General features: G+C 45.0%; 2 long non-coding RNA genes across 3 annotated transcripts in view; one reads left to right on the top strand and one right to left on the bottom strand.

The window, feature by feature from the left end:
• The first annotated feature begins 386 nt into the window (after window positions 1-386).
• The window catches only part of LOC130368169 (uncharacterized), a 70,187-nt gene continuing 63,341 nt past the window's right edge, over window positions 387-7,232 (top strand). Inside the window, exon 1 of the long non-coding RNA XR_008892311.1 lies at window positions 387-463. This is a non-coding gene — a long non-coding RNA (uncharacterized LOC130368169). The remainder of the gene's footprint in view (window positions 464-7,232) is intronic.
• Window positions 1,478-3,267, bottom strand: LOC130368167 (uncharacterized). 2 transcript variants are annotated; one of them, XR_008892307.1, is made up of 5 exons: window positions 3,253-3,267; window positions 2,315-2,355; window positions 2,154-2,220; window positions 1,889-2,053; window positions 1,478-1,785 (listed from the first exon to the last, which is right to left on the bottom strand). It is a non-coding gene; the product is annotated as an uncharacterized LOC130368167 (long non-coding RNA). The 2 variants fall into 2 exon arrangements; XR_008892308.1 differs by lacking the exon at window positions 3,253-3,267 and adding an exon at window positions 2,536-2,550.

Below are 7,232 nucleotides of genomic sequence, written 5' to 3'. Positions count from 1 at the left end.
GTCCAGAACCATCTGACCGGACCACAGGGACCAGTGTGGAGGAGAACAGGGTCCAGGCTGTAAAATAGAAGAACACTGGAGCAGCCAGATACACTGACTCTAAGGCTGAGCCTCATACTTCTACCAAAGCTGCAGAGTTATAGGGGAACTGTAATAATGAAAGTACTACAACCCCCAGTGTGGTCAGTCTATGCCCCCCTAAGGGTCAGGGTTGGAGGAGGCACAGGTTGAAAAGACACATTACAATGGGAGTTGTAGTACTGTAGTTGTTAAAGAAAAAAAAGATGTTTTCATCAGGTTGCCCATAGCAACCAATCAGATTGCTTCTTTCATTCTTGAGAAGACCTCTGAAAAATAAAAGAAGTAATCTGATTGGTTGCTAAGAGCAACTGGACAACATTTCCTCTCCACAGGTACATTTCCCCGATTGTCTTCATATTTAGGATGAGAATCTACTGACAAAGTGAGTAGCCAACCATTTCTGGGCATAAAACTCTGTAAGAGACAGCAGTCTGGGGGCGTCTGTGGTGGACATGAAGGAAGGGGGGGGGTCCAGGGAAATTGAGATTTGACGTCTGCAGCGAGCGCTTCTCACTGAGCGACGGGTCTCATCCCAGGTATTGCAGGGGGACCCCCCACGATCAGCTACTTATCCCATAACCCATGGATAGGGGATAAGTTAATTTTTGCTATAGTTCTCCTTTAATTGGCCAGAACACACCCAAAATCGGTCCCAGCCAAATATTGCTTTGTGTCCTGTCATTTCTCCCAGCTGTTCTTTTTCTACCTGCTTGTAAGGCATGCCTACACTCTCTAATTCCTTAAAGTGGTACTCCGCCCCTAGATATCTTATCCCCTACCTTAAGGATAGGACAAAAGATGACTGATCACTGGGACCTCCGCGATCTTCATGCAGCACTCGGCGTTCTGAATAATATATTTAGAACTCTGGGTTCTCGTGGTGCGGGTCGTGACCTCACGCCACGCCCTTTCCATTTATGTCTATGGAAGGTGGTGTGATGTCACAAGAAGGTGTGGCATGATGTCACGAATCCCACCACAGGAACCAGTGATCTAAACATACTATTTAGAATTTTGGTTGCTGCATGGAGATTGCTGGGGTCCCAGCAGCAGGATCCCATTGATCAGACATCTTATCCCCTATCCTTTACATAGGGGATAAGATATCTATACCCCTTTAAGGGACAGTTCATGTACCCAAAAGTTGATCCTTTGCAACCGTATGACCCCTAGCAAGTTCCCTGCATGAGTCCCATTCATCAGAAAAAGGCTTGTGCATGGAACTTGCTGGGTGTTCTACGTTTGCCTCATAAACTGAACCAGCCAGCACCAGTTGCCTCTCTCCGCACCACATTATGCAGATCGTGTAGGAGAGCAGCTTTGGTCATCCATGTTTTGCTAACTCTATTTTCACACACAGAAATAAATAAATGAGTCGAACAAGTCAAAGAACAGTTTAAAAAAAGGGGAACTTTATTTATTATTTATTAAAATGTTTGTGTAGGGGATTTTTTTTAACCTCCCATCACTCACAAAGAGCGTACAGTAACTAATACTCAGGACAGGAAAAACCTCCAGAGGGGAGGAAACCTGTAGGGAATCCATGGCTACTGTATGGCCCTTCCTCTGGGCATACTAAAGGAGGTTACCTCTATAATTTGGGCAAATGTTTCTGTGTATGTGCATGATTCCTAGGCCTGTGCCTTCATCCAACGTCTTGCTGTAGGTCCCGAAATGCTACTCCATGTCCTGGAAATACTGCATCTAAGATAGGGGACAAAAAAAGATAGATTATTTACATGTTTATCATAGAAATACACATGGAACTGCTCTAAAGACCTTTTGGACAAAACAATGTAACACTTACCAGTCACAGTCATGTGCATGACTTTGCATTCCCGTGTCCCTACACAGTGTCCAGCACCGGCCCCTCACTGATGAACAGGACCAGTGTTATTTCTGGGGCTATGCCTTCATCCAACGTCTTGCTGTAGGTCCGGAAATGCTACTCCATGTCCTGGAAATAGTGCATCTAAGATAAGAAAAAAAAGATAAATTATTTACATGTTTATCATAGAAATACACATGGAACTGCACTAAAGATCTTTTGGACACAACAATGTAACACTTACCAGTCACAGTCATGTGTATGACTTTGCATTCCCGCGTCCCTACACAGTGTCCAGCACCGGCCCCTCACTGATGGAAAATGAACAGGAGCAGTGTTATTTCTGCTCAGTGCTGCTCTTTGGTGGACAATGGTTATGACATCACATGTGTGACACGCTGTTACCTCCTGGGAGTTCTATTTCAGTAGTGCTGCTCTCTGATTGGCTGAAAATCAAAAAAGCTTTCCAATATATTCTGTATGACGGTTATCTAAGGTTTTTGACAATTTTTATTAAAATGGCGCCACTCCCTGTGGGTGCGTTATATTTGTTTCTCCTAACCAGACATTCTGTATAAGTAATATCATTTGGTGGCCCCAACAGCCTGGGCCCATAGGTTTCTTACATAGATCAATGCTACTCCGGTAGGCTCAATGAGCAGCGCTGGCCGCCGGGACGTCTGACGAGTGACGTCCCTGACGTTGCGGTCTGGAACGAAGGATGTCACTAGTCATACGTCCCAGCAGCCATTGATTTAAAGTGGTCGTGGCTCCTGCTGCCAGTTCAAGATCAGACACCATGGCCCTAGATTGACATACTGCAACACCGATCCCCTGTGGCTGCCCACCTGTTGCAAAACTACAACTCTCAGCCTTCGGCTGTCAGGGCATGCTGGGAGCAGGGGCGGATCCAGAGTCGAGTCTCGGGAGGGGCGCTATTAGAGTATTTTGTGTTGGCGGACAGAAGATTACGGAACTTACAATATTATTAAATGTATCATACAGTCCTAACCTTGTTTAAGACTCTTAGGCCGTGCTCATATGTCAGAATAATAATCAAATATACCAATTGCCACAGAATGGGAAAGTGCTAAGGCTCTATAGTGAGGAGAATACGCAGTGATATCAGTGACTACAGGTGACGTCTTATCATTGTGTATTCTCCTCACTATAGAGAAGACGTCACCTGTAATCACTGATATCATTGTGTATTCTCCTCACTATAGAGATCAGTGATTACAGGTGACGTCTTCTCTATAGTGAGGAGAATACACAATGATATCAGTGATTACAGGTGACGTCTTCTCTATAGTCTTTCCTTATCTAATTCAGATGGTACATACCGCCAGGATTTGTTTCAGCTAAATCTTCTCTCTGCAGAACTTGATGCCCAGACGTCTCCTCACTATGCCAATGCATTCTGATCCTCTATATGAAAACAATAATTATTATAATACTGCCAAACACTGTATTCTTTGAATATAATACTGTCACACACCCTCCTAATATAATTCTGACATACTGTACCCCCTGAATATACAACACACTGTACCCTCTGAATATAATACCACCATACACTGTACCCTCTGAATATAATACTACCACACACTGTGCCCTTTAAATTTAATACTACCAAACACTGCACCCTCTGAATATAATACTATCACACGCTGCACCCTCTAAATATAATACTATCACACACTGTACCCACTGAATATAATACTAACACACACTGTGCCCTCTAAATCTAATACTACCACACAGTGCATTCTCTGAATATAACTTGCTGTGCTGTAACTACCCTCTGAGTAAAATACCGTAATGTATTGTGGCCCCTAAAAAACGTACCACCCCAGAAATTCCTCACAATATACACTATACTTCTGAAAGGCAAAACACTCTGTGCCTTCACATATAGTAATAATGCCCCATCTTGTGCCCCTACATATAATATGACCCGTCCTGTTCCCCCACATAATAATGCCCTCTGTGCTGTGCCCCTCACATAGAATGCTCCTGTCATGTGCCCCACACATTTAATGCCCCCTGTGCTGTGCCCTTCACATATAATGCCCCCATTCTTTGCCCCTCACATATAATGCATCCATCATGCACCCCTCATATATAAAGCCCCCATCATGCGTCCCGCACATATAATGCCCTTATAATGCGCACCTCACATATAATGCCCCCTGTGCTGTGCCCTTCACATATAAAGCGCCATGTCCTGTCCCCTCAGGGGGCATTATATGTGAGGGGCACAGCACAGGGGGCAATATATGTGAGGGGAACAGCACAGGGGGCAATATATGTGAGGGGAACAGCACAGGGGGCATTATATGTGAGGGGCACAGCACAGGGGGCATTATATGTGAGGGGCACAGCACAGGGGGGCATTATATCATATAATGCCCCCCTGTGCTGTGCCCCACACATATAATGCCCCTTGTGCTGTGTGCCCCACACATATAATTTATATGTGTGGCACAGCACAGGGGGCATTAGGTGAGGGGCACAGCACAGGGGGCATTATATGATATAATGCCCCCCTGTCCTGTGCCCCTCACATATAATGCCCCCTGTGCTGTGCCCCTCACATATAATGTCCCCTGTGTTGTGCCCCTCACATAATGCCCCCTGTGCTGTGCCACACATATAAATTATATGTGTGGGACACACAGCACAGGGGGCATTATATGTGAAGGGCACAGGACAGGTGGCATTATGTGAGGGGCACAGCACAGGGGGCATTATATGTGAAGGGCACAGGACAGGTGGCATTATGTGAGGGGCACAGCACAGGGGGCATTATATGTGAAGGGCACAGGACAGGGGGCCCCCCTGTCATGTGCTCTTCACATATAATGCCCCCTGTGCTTTGCCCTGCAGACCAGGGACGTGCACAGACATTTTGAAGGGCAGGGGCTCAAGTAAAAAAGAGGGCACTTTTCATAATTTAAAAAACGTCTGCCAGACTTAATGGGCAGATGTGCTGCGGCCCAGGGACACAGTGGCCTCCCGCCAGGCTTTCTCGACATTCTTAGCCCCCAGGTGTTTTTGTAAAATTGAGTCAAGAACAGTTTCTATGAAGGTCTGCCATGTGTATATACACTTTGGCTGTGCTGTCAGTCTTATTTACAGAAAAGATATGACAGCTGCCCTATAATATACTGTATTATAGAGGAGATTTATCAAACCTGTGCAGAGAAAGAGCGGTGCAGTCGCCCATAGCAACCAATCAGATCGTTTTGCGGAAGGATTTTCCTCTGCAAATGTTTTAATAAATCTCCCCCTATATGCCCCCACCTGAGCTCTATATGACAGAACCCAGCACCCATCACCAATCACCCATCACCCATCCCCAATCACCCAGCACCAATCACCCAGCACCCATCCCCAATCACCTAGCACCAATCACCCAGCACCCATCACCAATCACCCAGCACCAATCACTTAGCACCAATCACCCATCACCCATCCCCAATCATCCAGCACTCATCACCCATCCCCAATCACCTAGCACCAATCACCCATCACCCATCCCCAATCACCCAGCACCAATCACCCAGCACCAATCACCCAGCACCAATCACCCATCACCCATCCCCAATCACCCAGCACCAATCACCCAGCACCAATCACCCATCCCCAATCACCCATCCCCAATCACCCATCCCCAATCACCCAGCACCAATCACCTAGCACCAATCACCGATCACCCATCCCCAATCACCTAGCACCAATCACCCAGCACCCATCACCAATCACCCAGCACCAATCACCAATCACCCAGCACCCATCCCCAATCACCTAGCACCAATCACCCAGCACCCATCCCCAAACACCCAGCACCAATCACCCATCACCCATCCCCAATCATCTAGCACCAGTCACCCAGCACCCATCCCCAATCACCCATCCCCAATCACCCAGCACCCATCCCCAATCACCCAGCACCCATCCCCAATCACCCAGCACCCATCCCCAATCATACAGCACCAATCACCCAGCACCAATCACCCAGCACCAATCACTCAGCACCCATTACCCAGCACCAATCACCCAGCACCAATCACCCAGCACCCATCACCAATCACCCACCTTATGCAGGAATCTCCACACAGCTCTGGTTCTTACACTGAAGAGATGGACACCACACTAATATATGCTTACAGTCTACAATATACTAGAGTTGGCAAAAAAAAATAATTATAAATATACAAAGATGGCGAGGCATAGCACAGCATACAGGATGGAGGCAGGGAAGCTCCGCCTCCATTGCGCACAAGACTGACTTCGCATACTAGCAATGTGGGGCAATACCTAGAAAATGGAAAGACCAATTTTTGTATACTGCACTGTAACCTAGGGTATTGGGTTTAGTGCAAGTAAACAGCCTGTCAGTTTCCCTTTAATTATATACCGTACCTCCCCTTAATTCCCTATATACTGTGCCACCATTCATCTATTAATTCCCTATATAATGTGCCACCATTAATGAACTATATACTGTGCCACCATTCATCTATTAATTCCCTATATACTGTGCCACCATTCACCTATTAATTCCCTATATACTGTGCCACCATTAATGAACTATATACTGTGCCACCATTCATCTATTAATTCCCTATATACTGTGCCACTATTAATGAACTATATACTGTGCCACTATTAATGAACTATATACTGTGCCACCATTCATCTATTAATTCCCTATATACTGTGCCACCATGAATGAACTATATACTGTGCCACCTTTCATCTATTAATTCCCTATATACTGTGCCACCATTCATCTATTAATTCCCTATATACTGTGCCACCATTCATCTATTAATTCCCTATATACTATGCCACCATTAATGAACTATATACTGTGCCACCATTCATCTATTAATTCCCTATATACTGTGCCACTATTAATTAACTATATACTGTGCCACCATTCATCTATTAATTCCCTATATACTGTGCCACTATTAATGAACTATATACTGTGCCACTATTAATGAACTATATACTGTGCCACCATTCATCTATTAATTCCCTATATACTGTGCCACCATGAATGAACTATATACTGTGCCACCTTTCATCTATTAATTCCCTATATACTGTGCCACCATTCATCTATTAATTCCCTATATACTGTGCCACCATTCATCTATTAATTCCCTATATACTATGCCACCATTAATGAACTATATACTGTGCCACCATTCATCTATTAATTCCCTATATACTGTGCCACTATTAATTAACTATATACTGTGCCACCATTCATCTATTAATTCCCTATATACTGTTCCACTATTAATTA

The sequence above is a fragment of the Hyla sarda genome, chromosome 4, assembly GCF_029499605.1.
Source record: "Hyla sarda isolate aHylSar1 chromosome 4, aHylSar1.hap1, whole genome shotgun sequence".
In the NCBI taxonomy this organism is placed as follows: Eukaryota; Metazoa; Chordata; class Amphibia; order Anura; family Hylidae; genus Hyla; species Hyla sarda.
This window is presented reverse-complemented; position numbering and strand designations above follow the sequence as displayed.